The 14,820-nt window shown below is 44.9% G+C and overlaps 1 protein-coding gene across 1 annotated transcript in view; it reads left to right on the forward strand.

Moving 5' to 3' along the window:
• Positions 1-1,228: 1,228 nt before the first annotated feature.
• TAOK1 (TAO kinase 1) overlaps positions 1,229-14,820 on the forward strand; it is a 67,867-nt gene continuing 54,275 nt past the window's right edge. The window contains exon 1 of the mRNA XM_030962950.1: positions 1,229-1,408. The gene's annotated coding sequence lies outside the window, so the exon portion shown is untranslated. The remainder of the gene's footprint in view (positions 1,409-14,820) is intronic.

Below are 14,820 nucleotides of genomic sequence, written 5' to 3' on the forward strand. Positions count from 1 at the left end.
ATACAGCTCGGCCAAGGGCAGGCTAAAATACACCCATTTGGTGAGGGCAGCTGCACTAGAGCAGCCACCTACCACCTCCTGGGATTGTCACCGCTTGTAGATGAGCTGCTCCTGGCCAGGAAGGCAACTCCACTTGGCTCCATGTTCTCACCACAGCCAGCCTGCCCCAAACCCACTGTCCTCTGCCACATTGCCCCCAAAAAGCTCCCACCTGTGCCAGGCCTCTCCCCTACACCTCTACTCCCCACACATGTCCCAGCCCCATGTACCCCCTTGCTGAGCCCCTCATCTCTCTGCCCCCTCCACACCTTTCCTCATTCTCCCTCAGGCCTACTGCCCCTTAAAATGCTGTCTGAGCTCAAATGGCCTCAGCAGCAGCCCCCCACCATCTTCTCCCTGAGGCCCTTCTCACCCCTCAGTGCCCCCACATGAGGTTTCCACAAATCCTCTGTCCCAAACTCCCCCCAGCCAGCTCTCTCCTGTTCTCCTATCCCTCAGCAACCCCTCACCTGTCCCCTAAAACCGCCCCTCACGCCAAAACCCCTCCTCACACAACCCCTCACAGCTGGTAATTCTCTCCTCACAGCAACGACCCCTCTCCAAGAGCCCCTCACACCAAGGGTTCCTCCTCACACAACCCCTCACAGCCGGCTGCCCCCTCCTCACAAGAGCCCACCAGACCAACGCCCTCTCCCCACAGAGACCCTCACACCAACAACCCCTCCTCGGAGAGACCCTCACACCCGGGACCCCTGAGCCCGCCGCCCGCTCCTCACGCAGCCCGCCCGCCCCCGCGCCACAACCGCCCCTCCGCCGCCCCCTCGCGGCCCCGCCCCTGCTCCCCCCGCCGCCCCCAGCCCCTCCCGCCGGCCGCGGTGGTGGGGGGGGAGGGAGAGGGCGGCGAAGTCTCGCGAGAGGGGCGGGCGGGGGCCGCTGGCTGCGGGCAGCGCGGAGCGGCGGCGGCGGCGCAGCCGGAGCCCGGGCGGCGCTGAGGGGAGGTGGCGGCGGGGCGGCGGCAGCGATCGCGGCCCGGCACACGGACCCGCTCCGCCGCGGCGGCACGGCCGGCGCCGCCCGCCCTCCCGCACGCCGTGCCTCCGCGGCGCGGCCTGGCCGCGGCTCGGCGAGCGGGGCCCAGGCAGCGGCGGCGGCGGTGGTAGTGGCGGCGGTGGCGGCGGCTGAGCGCTCCGCCGCGCCCGCCCTGCCATCTTAGGTGCCGTGCCCCGCCGCCTTTGTGCCCGCCGCGCCCGGGCACCCGCGGGGGCCGGGCCCGACGCCCTCCGGGGGGCGCCTCCCCCCGCGGGGCCGCCGCCCCTTGCCCCGCTCCTCCCGCTCCTCCTCCTCCTTCTCCTCCTCCTCCTCCTCCGCGGGGGGCCGACCGGCGCTCCCAGCCCGGCTGCGGCGGAGGGTAAGGCAGGCAGCGCGGCGGGGGTTCGGCCGGGGCGGCCCCGGGAGGGTGCGGGAGGCGGTGGGTGGGGGGCGGCCCGGTGGGGCCGGCGCCTCCCCCGCCGCGCTCTGCGGCAGTGCCGCAGGGTCGGGGCCGCCGCCGCCGAGCACCGGCGGGGGAGCGGGCGGTGAAATGGCGCTTCCCGCGGAGGGGCGGCCGCGGCCGGAGGGGTGTTCCCCGCTGTCAGGGGCCGCCGGAGGCCCAGGGCTGGGGCCGGGGCCGGCCCCGCGGCCAGGCGTGCCCAGCGCCGCGGCCCTTTTTGTCTGCGGCTCCCCCGGGGTCTCCACCGGCCCAGCCCCGACCCCCAAAGGCGCTTTGGGGTCCCTCGGAGACGCGCGCGGATTTATGCCCTTTTATTTTTTTCACCCTTTTTTTTTTTTTTTTTTTTTTTTTTTTTTCCTCCATGCCCCTCGCTCCTCCCCAAGCGGTGAGTTTTCACTGTATATACCATTTTGTTCGGTGCTGGTGTGGGATTTGGCTGAAAGTGACCTATTTTAAAGACCTTTTATTGCTCCCCTCTCAGCAATGCATGTGGCGGCCGATTCCGTTACCCAAATAGCGTTTCCCAACCATTTTAATTTGTCAGATTAAAACATCTCATGGAGGCTGGATTTCTGTAACCCGCGTATGGGTATGTCGTTAGAAATATCTCTCACCCAGCTTTGCTGCAAGCATCTTTGGAGCATCAGAGTTGACCTTTGTCACTGTGAAAGCAGAAATAAATACCAAGGCGATACCTGGGAGATGCAGTTGTACCATTGTGTTGGGCGCGGTACAAGAAATGGGGGGAGAGAACCAGAGATTAAAATGGTTGTTGTCAAATGTAGATCTTTACATGCCTTCGGAAGAAAATATGACAGATCGGTAACAGCCCTGAGGACTTGTAATATATTTTCTTAGAAAAACGTTTCATGTTTATCGTGCTTGTCTCTGCTGCTTATCATGGTACGGAGTATTTCATTAGGTGGCATTTTAGTGGCTCTGTTGGTTAAATAGCAGTTGCATTAACTAGTTGAACAAATTGTGTCCTTCACCTTTGACTATTGCATTTTGAGAGCTGTTACAGCAGTGTGCCCATGCATGCCAAGGGCGGATTAATAAGATGTTACCTAAAGGTTTGGATGTTATTGATTCCTTACTATTAATGCTATTTATAGTGCATTTGACATGGCTCTTGTTTTATGTATTTGGATAAAGGTTATCAGCTTGGAATGCTTCAGATGAAATGCTTCAAAAATACCACCCCAAATATATATATATATATATGAAATTGAAAATATAGTTCACATCCTCAGTGTCTGAAAAACAGCTTTAGCAGATAGCACATAATAGTGAAAACCGTGGAAAACTGATACATTTTGACACTAGGGAAGGTTTGTTTTCATATTTCAGGATTACAGAATAGCAACTTCTGTTGTAATAAATACAGTTTTTGGTATGCTTTTCTTGAGCCTGTATTTTCCTTGCCTTTGTGCCTCCTCATAGTTAGTGTGCCATAGTTTCTGCTACTTATGTCCAAGGGCAAACCTAATCAACGATTGGTTTGAGCCTTCATATTAGATTCTCCACAACATTGGCCTAGTTCTGACTGGTGTGTTTGCCATTTTTAGGACTCCTCTTCCTTTTATCCATTTGCTGAAATACATTGATAAACTTGAACCTCAATTTGCCCTTTGAACTTGACAGAAGGTTTTTCTACTCTGTTAACAATATCTCAGTGAAGAGAAGGTGGTTCTGATGGAACAACCCAATTTTAAGTTTAATCCTGCTGAAATACAGCTGCCTGAAGTAAAAACTCTTTGGATAGTTGGATATTACTTTTCTTTTTAAGTTGAATGAATTAAGTGTTGACTGTACAGGACCAGATGTTGGCATTAAAATTATGCACAGATAAGGTGACTTAGGCCTCAAGTTAGACTATTTGAAAAAGTTATCTATGTCCTGCTGTTAAATACCAGTGTAAGCTAAACTGGAGAACTTTAAATGTTTACTTACAGCTAAATAACATTTCCAGTTGTGCAGTTTTCATCTCTAGCTCTATTCACCAGTTTTTGTCTCCAGAATAACATGTTTTTAATGAGTAGTAGGACGGTCTCAGGTTTTATGCTTGGTGAGATTCATTAGAAGAGAAACAAATATCACACTAATAATTACATCTTCAGATGTATCCTAATAGTGGATTTCCTGTAATGAGGATGTTTTGTAGAGAACAATAGATATGGCAGCAATTTCAGAGATTTGTTTTAAAGATGTTGTAGGTAGCTGACTCTGCAGTAGTGAGTTCCACTTTGACACAACCCTTGCATACTCAACATTAGGTGGTTTCCAGGTGTAATTTTCTTTCTAGCAAAGACAGACTGGATGTACTGCTGCTGTTGTCTCTCATGTCTGTCACTTCTGCAAGGATATACTTCTGACCTAACTTAGTAAGGAAGTAAGGTCATTTCCAAAATATGCCTCATGGAAGTTTTTTTGGACAGTATAGGTATTTTGTCAAGTAAGAAGATAATTAGGGTTGATCTGGCTCTCTTTGTGATCCAGAAGTGGTGGATCACAAAGGAAGCTATGGTAAATACCACTTGCCTTATTCCATTCTCAGGGTATGAAGAACACTCCCATAATCACTAAGATCCTATCTTAGAAGCATTTTCTGTTGTGTTCCTGTTCATATTAAAATCATGTAAACAACATACTGTTAGATTGAAGTGCATACTAGAAATTATAAAAATCTTTGGTGTTACCAGGGGTGAGCCATGCTTTTGGCTTCTGAATGGTAGTAGTGCTGGGTGGCCATTACCTTTTTCCTGTTCAAATGTGCTGTGCAGTGTCAAGGATTTTACTTTTATTTCCTTTTGTGATCCTGGACAAAGGGAAGAGCTGAGCTTCAACCCTGGGCTGGAGTCTTGTCTGAACTGGAAAGTTTCCTGGGTCTGACAGCAAGGTTTCAGTTCTGTCCTCTCCTGGTTAACCATGCTTAGGACAAGCTTGCCTGTAACAACACAGGGCAGGATGATTGAATACTTTCTGAGACCCACATCTGTCTTTTCTTGTATAATATTAAGTGTGTCCTGCTCTTATTCACCAAGTGCTCATTCTGGATGGACACAGTGCAGGATGAAGCCCTGGTGTGTGAGGCCTGGTGCTCTCTGGCAAATTCCCCTTACTGAAGTGTGCTGTCCCCCACCTGCTTCTCCATGTGTCATTCCATTGGCTCTGGTCTTTGATCCTGCACCAGCAGAAAGCTAACCTAAGGAAAAATACAGTTTTGTGTCAGCTTGGTGGTCTGAAATGGCTCAGTGCACAGTGAGGTGAGGTTAGAGACAGCCCCAGGGACTGGGCTGCACCACCACAGCCAGCAGTGAGGTTTAAAGACAGAGGTGGCTGATGGCACTTTTTGCTAAACTTGTAGAGGTTAGATTTCAGGATTCTTTGTTTTTATTGTCCTTTAACATGCTGAGGCATTGCTGATTATACATTGATTTCTCTGTGGAGAGGAGACTGAAAAAAATTCAATGGACAAAGGGTCAGAAAATCACTGAACCCCTCATGTGAGGTTCCAGTGGGAGAGTCCTTCCTGTGAAAAAATTTAAAATATAAAAACATGAAATCAGAGGTGAAATGCAAAGTGTCTGAGGGGAAGAAGTGTGCAGAAAATAGTAGGAAAAGATAGAGAGCTGTTTAAAAGCAGAGTTGGCTTTTACACACTATTCCTTCCTCTTTGCCTAAGTGCTCATTTACAGTACAGAACATGGAGGAGGGAATACTTTCTGAAGGCCCTTAGAAACACAGTGGACATTAGCCAGCACAGTGGGGGCTCCAAACGTGGTTTTTAAAGCAATTTTTGAACAAATACTTGATGATCACTGGAATTACAGTATTTTTTTAATTGTGAAAGGGAAGCCATTAGGAACTTCTAATACTTGATGAGAAGTCAGTGCATTATTACTCTTCATTTTTTTTTCACATTCTGATAAGTCTTTGTTTCTTTGCCAGAAGAAAAGGCAAGGTAGCCACTGTAAACAAAACATGAAATTGCCAAAGCAGCAGTAAGTTTTGTCTAAACAGAGAAGTTTCTCCAGTTTAATCAGAGCTTGCTGAGGACAGATCTACAGCATCAGTGACGCACCTATAGCTTGGAGGTGAGGTTTCCTTTCTCTAGGGGGTTGGTGAGGACAGTCCAACATGAATTGGAGTGATGATGGCTTCTTAATACAACTGGACAGTAGCTCATAGTTTTGCCTGCTGTATTGCTTGGCTGGAAACAGTTTTGATTTTTCTTTAGGGGTCAGGATGGGGTGACAGCATGAGATTTACATATTGAGTATTGTCCTTAGGATGGAAAATGCTTGAAATGTTTTGTTTGGGGGGAAAAGTTAGATCTTGAGGAATAAAAGTAAAAGTCACAAAACTCTAAAGCTGGCAGGCTCTTCAGTTTTCTGTGCCTGTGATCTTCCAATGACCCTTATTACACTCCTGGCTACAGCCATACAAATATTTTCTTTAGAGTGAGATGTAATTTTATAAAAACAGTTTTTTCCGACGCTCATTGAGTTCAGCATGTTTACAGGGCAGCCTCCTATCAGAATGTGGGGGAACAGTGCCTGTGAGTTTCATTGGAAGCTTTTCTTGCAGGTCAGCTTTATCAATCCATATTTGAAAGGAAAATTTTTGATGTTTACTGTTAATCTCAGAGATTTTTGCTATACCTTTAGACTGAAAGCCAATATGTAGTACAATTGATGTCTTAAAATGTGATAAAGTTGCTTTCAGCCTTCCACTTAGCTCACCTTAACTTTAAAACTTCTTTTATTTCCCTTTAGCCTTCTGCCATTAGTTGAGCACTGCTAAACACAGATTTTGAGGGGTTAGGTCCTTAGGATCAGTCCTTCCCTTTGCATTCCTGGTTCAGCTTCAGTTCACTCTGCTCTGGCTGATTTCTAATGTCTAGAAAGCTTTGGGGTCCAGGAGCATGGGAAAGAGGAATATGCAAGTACAAGTATGTTGGAAGTGTGGGGACCATTTCTTGTAACGCTTTTGGCTTGCTCCCCATCCATGTGTTCAGTCTGTTTTCAAGCACCCAGCAATCCTTCCTCTTCCCTGACATTCCACTGCTCAAGGGCAGTAACAGACCCATGAGCCCATGCCCAGAGAAATGTTGTACTAAGATTTCTTGGAAAGAATCTCATGTGCTATTGCCCATATTTGTTATTTTTGCTTCCTTCACCATTCTTAATGTGCAGTTCTCATTTCCCACCTCAGTCCCCTTTTAATTGGTGACTGTCCCCTCCCTCCTCAGCTGAGATGAGAGGAGAGGTTATTTTTGCTAGTGCTGTTTCTCAAATAGGCCACGGGTATCCAGTAAGTAGTGCAGTAACTTTCTCCATCAGTTCTTAGGATTTCTCAAGCTGTGTCCCGGTGGCAGTGCAACATGTTTCTCCTTTAGTTCTGGCTTGCAGTTGTCACTAACATTAACTCCTCCCAGTTCCCACTTCCTTGTAACCCAATCTGAATAAAGATCATGGGATTTGAATGTGCCTTGCTTTGCTGCTGCTGCTCTGGATGTTTGGGTTGTCTCTGTGCTCTTTGTAAACTGTGTGCCGTGATCTTTTTGGCTTTGCCTGTTTCAAGGAGCAGTTGACAGTTGTTAAAATCAGTTCTGGGCCAGCTGTGATTTGATGCGATTAAACTGTGTTAAATGTGTTCCAGAACTGTTTCCTGGCCTAGATAGCAAACTAGTTAAACCCTGGGTTTGGAATCTATTTTGGTATGATTTCGCCCTGTACCCCTAGGTAAGCTGTGTCCCTCTTTGAGGGTCAAACAGAACACAGGGTCTGTGCTCAGCACCCGATCTTCTGCCTTTAATCCATCACTCTCCTGTGTCTCCTTGGGCTTTTTAAATTAGTTTCTGCATATCAAAGTCTTGTCTTGAGAATTATGTGCTGGACTGACTGCAGTAATGTGGTTTTGCCACCCATAAAGACCAAGGTGCAGTGATCTGATTTTTGCTGGCATCAGCTGAGCTGGTACAAACCCCCCTTTATACTGGCTTGGTACGTCCGGGTATGCAGCCAGGCTCTTGGATTGGGGTTTTTTTGAAGGCTTGCAACTTCAGTTAAAAAAGAGGGTAACCTTGGCCTTGACAAAAATTCCTGCTGTCTCCTAGAAGTGCATGTCAGAGTTGGGAAGGAAATAATGATACATTTCAGAGGCAGTGCCTTGCAAAGAATGCCAAGCTCCATTTTTATTATGGGTTAATTGCCATATAGACAAACTCTGAACTCTTACCTGTGTTTTTGGCTTAATTTTCCTTCTTCCCTTTCCACACAAACCCCCCTCTAACACATGCTTTGAAGTGTTTAAAACTAGGTTAGTCTCTGGCTGGAGGTGTGTGGTAGAACCTCCTTTTAATTCTTGCTGGGACCTGCCCGTTTTGCAGCAAGAATGCAGGCGAACCCATCTGAATGCTGATCATCTGTCCTTTGTAAGTGATGGAAGGTTATTTTTCCCTTCATTTGACACAATACATGGGCAAGGAAATCCTAGAGCATCTCCATTCCAGAAGCCACCTTGAGTGGCCAGATCTGTCCAAATTGGAGTGCTCATGGAGGTGGGGAAGAAGGCTTAGTGAGGATGCTGGGGCTGAATTTAGGTGGTTGCATGACAATCACTGGAGATATTTCCTTCTGCTCTCAGAAGATGTTGCTGTCAGCTGCTAGCTCAGTAGTTGACCACATTCTTAGCAGATCAGCCTACACACATGTCCTGAACTGACCAGAGAATTCAACATTTCTATTGCTGACTGGAGGGACAGAGCACAGGGAGCCAAACACTAAGATAATCTGTACTTAAGAAGACATCTGAATACATGTTTTTTTATCCAAAATAAAATGTTATGGAAGAAGGAAGTCTTCATCCTCACCTTTGCTTTGATTTCATTACAATACTGATGATGTAAATTTATTTGCAAAAACAAGACTGGGCAAAAGATTCGTTCCTGATTTGACAATAACATGCAGAGTGCTTTGAATACTAGACTAACGTGAAAATAGTTTACTTATAAAGTACATGATTTACCTTCACTAGCTCATAATTAGTCACAAAACCATAAAGAACATTTAAAGCATTATTTGCTAGTTTACTGAATAAAAATTTGACATGGAATTTTTGATGCCCAGTTTTAAAAAAATATTTTGGAAAAGCCCCTAAATTTTCCCAAATATTTTAGTGCTTTTTCTTGAATGGCCCTTATATCTTGAAAATACTAATTAGCACATTATTTTAAGTCTCTTATGTTTTCCTCTGTTGTTGGAATTGGTAATTGTGGACAAGTGTGCAGGTGGGACATCACATTGGGCTCTGGAGTTTCTCCAGGGGCTGATCCAGCAGCAAGGTGTGTGATCCTCATTTGAGTAGTCTTCCCATTGCTGTGGGAATCTCTGGTACTGAAAAGTAATTACTCTAGTGACTCTAAATTGGTATAATCACAATGTTTTTCTGTAGGTATTACAAATATTTTATGTTTAAACAGAAATAGTTGTAATTAATATTAATATGAGGAATGAAATATTAATACACAAATAGAAATTTAAGCTATAGCAAAGAAATATTATCTTACATATGTGATGGTTTTATACTTTTTTCTGAATTAGCAGGATAATAATAGTAATTCTGTGCTCTGAATTTCACTCACAAATCTTAAGGTATTTCAAATGGATGATAAAGGCATATTTATTTTCCACATTTATGAGGTGGGGATACTGAAGTACAGGTGGAGAAATGAGTAATTTGCTCAGCATGGCTGGTGGTGATGGGGTAGGAGAATTTGTCTCCTTGGCTCCCAGTTTGCATCAGCACCTCCCAGGTTGTAAGGTGGGAGCAGAAGTGTAGGAGATGCTGCTTTGCCTGTGGGGTGTGGTGGAGCAACACAGCCCTCAAAGCTGAGCAGCACCACTGTCCCAGATCTCCCTCTGAAACTCTGCCTGATCTGCTGAAAATGCAGGGGATGGGGTTTCTTGTTTCATCATAGGAGCCCTGTGTAGATTTTTCATACCATAATGGCAATTTAATGCTGCTCATGAATAAGCTGGCTAAATCTTGAAATTTTTAATATTCTTTGTTATTATGATGTGAGTTTTTGCTGATTTTTATCTTTACATAAATCTGAAAAGGGCTTTTAATGCATTGTAAATCAGTCCCTGAACTTGATGAACAACAAACTTAAGTTTTTTAATTTTTGAAGTCAGTCACGCACAGGGATAACCAGGGACTGCCCATCTAAGTTAAAAATATTCCTGTGCATATAAAATTGAAAGACATGGATATTGTCTGGACATTTTTATGGAGGTCTGTGGAGGCAGAGTGTATCTTTTCACCCTGTTTGTGCAGTCTCTGCCACAGCTGAATCTCACCTTTTCTTCAGGGTCTAGTTATTGTGTAATGCAAATGCACGCTGCTGTAAAAAGCTGAAAGGGTTCTCACCTGGTGCCCTGGGAAGGAAGAGGAGCTTCCAGGCCCTGTGCCTGTTGGGAATCCATAAGCATTGCAGAGTGAGCCATTGCTCAGCTCATCACCAGTAACTTTTCATCTGTTCTAGATTCTCCTGTACCTGTCTTTTCAGTGTGGGGATTAGTTTAAGGCATATATGTGCAGTAAAATAGCTGGGATTTACCTGGAAATAATAAAATTAAGAGTTTTGTTGCTTGGGTCATCCTTTTAAAGTAGAATTACCCCCAAAAAGCATTAAAACTTTGAAGTCTGAGTACCTGTGTGAAAGTGCTCAGTATTTTGGGACCTTGTTTTTCTGAGGGATTTTTGTTCCATGTTGCCACAGACCTGGAGTGTGAAATTTAGCAGGCTTTCTCCAAAAGCTGCTTCCAGCTTTGAAACTAATATTACCTGTGCTGGTTTGAAGTAGTTCATACTTGTTTATTATGCCTGTTGCAAAATCTGCCTACCTATTTACATAGGTGTTGGGGAAGCAAGGATGATATGGAGCAGCATGAGTGGAAGCAGAGGATGGTGTGAGTTGTGATTCTACTTGTCTGCTTATTTTCTGGTTTGGAGGCAGCGAGCACCTGCTGATTTAGGTGTTTTCTGTATGTGATTTCATGCCTGTGATTAGCATTTCTAAGGACATGACACATACGGTCTCACCACTTAAATACATTCTGTAAATATGTAAACAGAAAATTACAGAGATGGTCATTGTCCGACTGTCCTGACTGGTCTCCAGAGTCAACCCAGCAGGACTCAGCACGCTCCACTGGGCCCATCCAAGACAGCAGAGCTCAGACTTCAAACTTAGAAGCAGAATTCTGTCTTGGATTGGAGTTACCACCTGTTTTTGACACTTCCTTAAAGGCAATTGCTTGTTTCATTTTCCTTCCTTTTAATCGCTGAGGCAGGAGACTGAGATCTTCAGATAGACACTGGAATGCACTTACTGTTTCACTGTTGGAAGTCAAATTCTATAGAAAACATCAGCTGCTTTACAGAAATCTGTAATTGCATTTGATCTGAAATTAGCCATTGTTATGAGGATTTCACAGGGTAGTTGATCACAGAATATTCTGAGTTGAAAGGGATCACAAGGATCCACAAGGGTCATCAAAGTCCAACTCCTGTGCCCCAAGAATCCCACCATGTGCCTGAGATCTAAACACTTCTTGAACTCTCTGCCCGTGACTGCTTCCCTGGAGAGCTTGTTCCAGTGCCCAGACACCCTCTGGATGAAGAACCTTTTCTTAGTATTTAATGTAGAGTAATAACAAGACATTTGAGTTCTGGGGAGGAATGTGAGATCCTCTGTCAGGGCATATTTAAAAAATATTTTTGGGAACAAAATGTGAGAATAACCCCTGGTTAACTGATATTCCTGGTGGAGCATTGTCCCTAAGTTAATAGCAAGTCTGGGTTTATTTTGCTGCTTTGAGGAATTATTAGTGTTCTGTTTGAATTGAGATTGTACATAAGGTGGAGATGGCAGTCGTCTCAGTTTCATGTTCAATTACCAAAAAATCACAGCAAAAGCAATCAAATGCTTTGTCACCATTGTGCTGTTCGGTAGGTATAAGTGGAACCATGTGACCCCTGAATATTTAGTAACTTCCACTTCTGTAATTCTGTTTCTTTTCTGCTTTTTGTTGTTGTGAAAATTAAGTCATAAATTGTTAGAAGCAAGGAGAGTGGTCGTGTTGCTATCTAGTTTGGTGTCTTAAATGGAGATTTTGTTCTGAGATTTGGCAGGTATTTCTCACTTAAAACCTGTTATTTCTGAGCTTGCCAATCATGTCAGTGTGTTGGGTTCAAGTATTACATGAAGGGTAAATCTCCTTGTGACATGGAGCAGTGAGTGCACATGTTCTGTCAGGGGGCTTTCCTGAGATTTAATAAATACAGACAAGGAATGAACACCTTTTCACCACGAGAGGTGTGTTTTTATCCTGTGCAGGTGCTGCACTCTGCGTGCATGCACACCTAGCAGTTCCTCTGCTCCTGGGGCAGCGTGGCTCCTTGCTCTGCAGGAAGGATGCTGCTCAGAATGCCTGCCTCATACAGAAAAAATAACTTTATAAAGCATTTCAGAAAGAGCAGCTTCCAGTTTGCTGAGTGACTTGAACATGCTGTATTTGCTTTATTTCATCATGGTAAAAGCCACTTGCCTGTGTAACTCCTAACCAACAATAAAACAGGTATAAACAGGCAGAAAACAGTGTAGTGTTCAAGGTATTTCTAGAGGGGAACAGTAGCTAAATACTTCTTAACTTGATTTTGCCTGGCCTGGAAAGGAGCAGGACTGTCCCCTGTTTTCATGGGCTGCTCACATGGGCCAGGGTTCTGAAAGGAATATTTGGTTACCCCCAGACCCACTGAGTTTTGAATTACCCAGAAGGCAGCAGCCAGAAGCAGAGCTGGTGTTCTGAGCTGTTTGAGGGAGAGCTGCTTCCCTCCTGTTTGGGTTTGGCTTTTTTTGTGGGTGTGATGTCATCATTCTGCGAGGTCTGCGCCGCCGCGTCCTCCAGGAAAACAAAACAGGGTGACGAGACCTGAATGTCAAATGCAAAAAACAAGCAGATCTGATTCTTCCTATCCTCCCTCCCCCTTTTGCTTTGAAAGGAGCTTTCAAGCTGACTTTATAGAGCAGGAATTAGCTTCATAGAAAAAGAGAGTGAGAGAAGCAGAGTTATTTCTTTTCAGTTCTTACTATCAAGTTCTCAAAAATAACTCCTTCCTGTCTTGCTGGAGGATGGGATGCATGTTTTGTGCCAGATGCAAATATAGGGGCACTTCATGAATATCCAAATATTCCTTTCAGAGATCTTTTATCTTTTAATATAATCTTTCTCTGGTTTTGATTATTTTGGAGATATTTAAATGAGCACTGCACAATGTCTTCTTGCCATGCATATGTGAATTTCTACCATGGATCTGTCCCATACATTTGAGGTGTTTGTATAGATATCAAGGTAGTACTAGCAGCAGCCTTCCACCAAGATTACTTTTGGGCCCTGGCCAGAGTCAGGGGAGCAGCCAAAACCAACTGCTGGGCTGATATAACCAGGATGATTTTTATTCAAGCCTTTGGAATTATATTAATATAAGAATGTATTGGAATTTTTCCTTATTTCTGGGAGCCCTTTTGTGGCCAGGCAGCAGTTGGCTCTAAAGCAGCTTGTTAACTATACTGAGCAATACAGTTCCTGTAAACATGGATAGGTTTATTTTTTTTTCAGGCTAGAGCTTTAGATATTCCCTCATTCAGAATGACTTTGCAAAATAATCTGCAGAGAGGCATTTTGAAGCTTTTGGAGGCTCTAAACTGAGTATTGATAGTGAGAGGATGGGCTGGTGGTCTCTGAGAAGCTGTCCAGATGTATTAAGAACTTCTGGGCAGTGAGCAACACTGGAGCTGATATTTTTTGCCCTGTTATGTTCAAGAACCTTAATTACTTCTTGGTTGCTCTTTATAGCTTGTGTCCAAAAAGTAAATAGTGTTTTCTGGCATGGCCTGTTGAGCTCTCAGTAGCTCCCTGTCCAGCTGGGCTGCTTGGGTGAGCTGCATGCATGATGAGGGAGCAGTCCTTGCTTTTTGCTGGTTGGTTGGTAGGGATGTATCTGCCCAAGGTATCAGGAGGTTGTCCTACTTTCCCAGCTCAAAAATCCAAGATCCTTAGAATTTATAAAATGGACACCTGATGTTCCCTTTGTTTATTAGCCAACATGAACAGTCAGAAAATAGCTCTTCTTCTAATACAGGAATTGTTGCTTGAAACTTTGCAGTTGTTTTTTTCCTCTTATTTGTCTGTTCCTACTGACAAACAAAAAGGCAAAATCCATTATTCCAAACTGCTGAAAGAGGCTTCAAATTGCCAGGTATGAAATTATGCTGCTTGTTCCGTTACCGGTAGGAAACGGCATGTGAGATGTTTCAAAACCTACAAAGGAGAAAGTTCTTTGTATGTGTGAATTTAGTATTCACAAAAGGTGTCAGATTGACAGCCATGGAGATTGTGGAGATCGGAATTTTATTTATCCCTGGAGAAGGTGCAGTGCAGACTGCAGTAGTGCAAAAATTTCCTGTATTATTCTGCTGTTCCACTCTACCTGTGCCCTTCACAGGCAGCCTCTTGGGGTGAGGAGCTCCTCCTTTCTCTGTGCCCCTTCAGGGAGCTGGCTGACAAAAGGATGTGAGGGTGGTTTTTTTGTGTGTGATGTGGGTGCTTGTCTCCTGAAATCCAGAGAGATGTGGAAGGAATTTGATAACATCTACCTCTAAACAGCCACTGGAGCAGAGACAGCCTTCGGCCCCCAAGTTCTCTGACTGGAGGCAGGCTGAGAGTCTCGAGGTAGAAGATGTTAGTGGTCATGATTCTGTTATTCACCAACTTAGCTGTTCTTCTGCAAAGATTTACCACTCTGGTATTGAAACTCTAATGCAGCCAACTCCTTCTGTTTTGTCTAAAAATGTTTGATAAATTCTCCAGGGGAAGGGGAGGTTCTCTAGGAGGTGTCATGAAAGAGGAGTGTGATGTGAGTTGTCCATTTGACAAAATGGAGAAAGAATATCAAGGCCTTTTTCTGAGGGGGGAAAAAACAAACACAAACCCAACACCCAAACAAACCAGCAGATGACTGATTTTTGAAAATTTCTAACACCTCTCTGGCAGGATCCCTTGTGCCACTGCTCTCTTGGAACTGTTCTTGTAACTCTCCTTGTTCCCTGATGCTTTGCTTCATGTTTTGCTAGAGCCAGGCCCCTCCTGTCACATGTTTGCAGACCATTTTAAGGAGGCTCTTCAAACCATAGAGCTCAGTCCTGTTCCAGCTGTGCTGTGTGCTTATTGCTCTGGGTAGTAGCTTTAATCATCTGCTGC

Source organism: Camarhynchus parvulus, chromosome 19 (genome assembly GCF_901933205.1).
Source record: "Camarhynchus parvulus chromosome 19, STF_HiC, whole genome shotgun sequence".
In the NCBI taxonomy this organism is placed as follows: domain Eukaryota; kingdom Metazoa; phylum Chordata; class Aves; order Passeriformes; family Thraupidae; genus Camarhynchus; species Camarhynchus parvulus.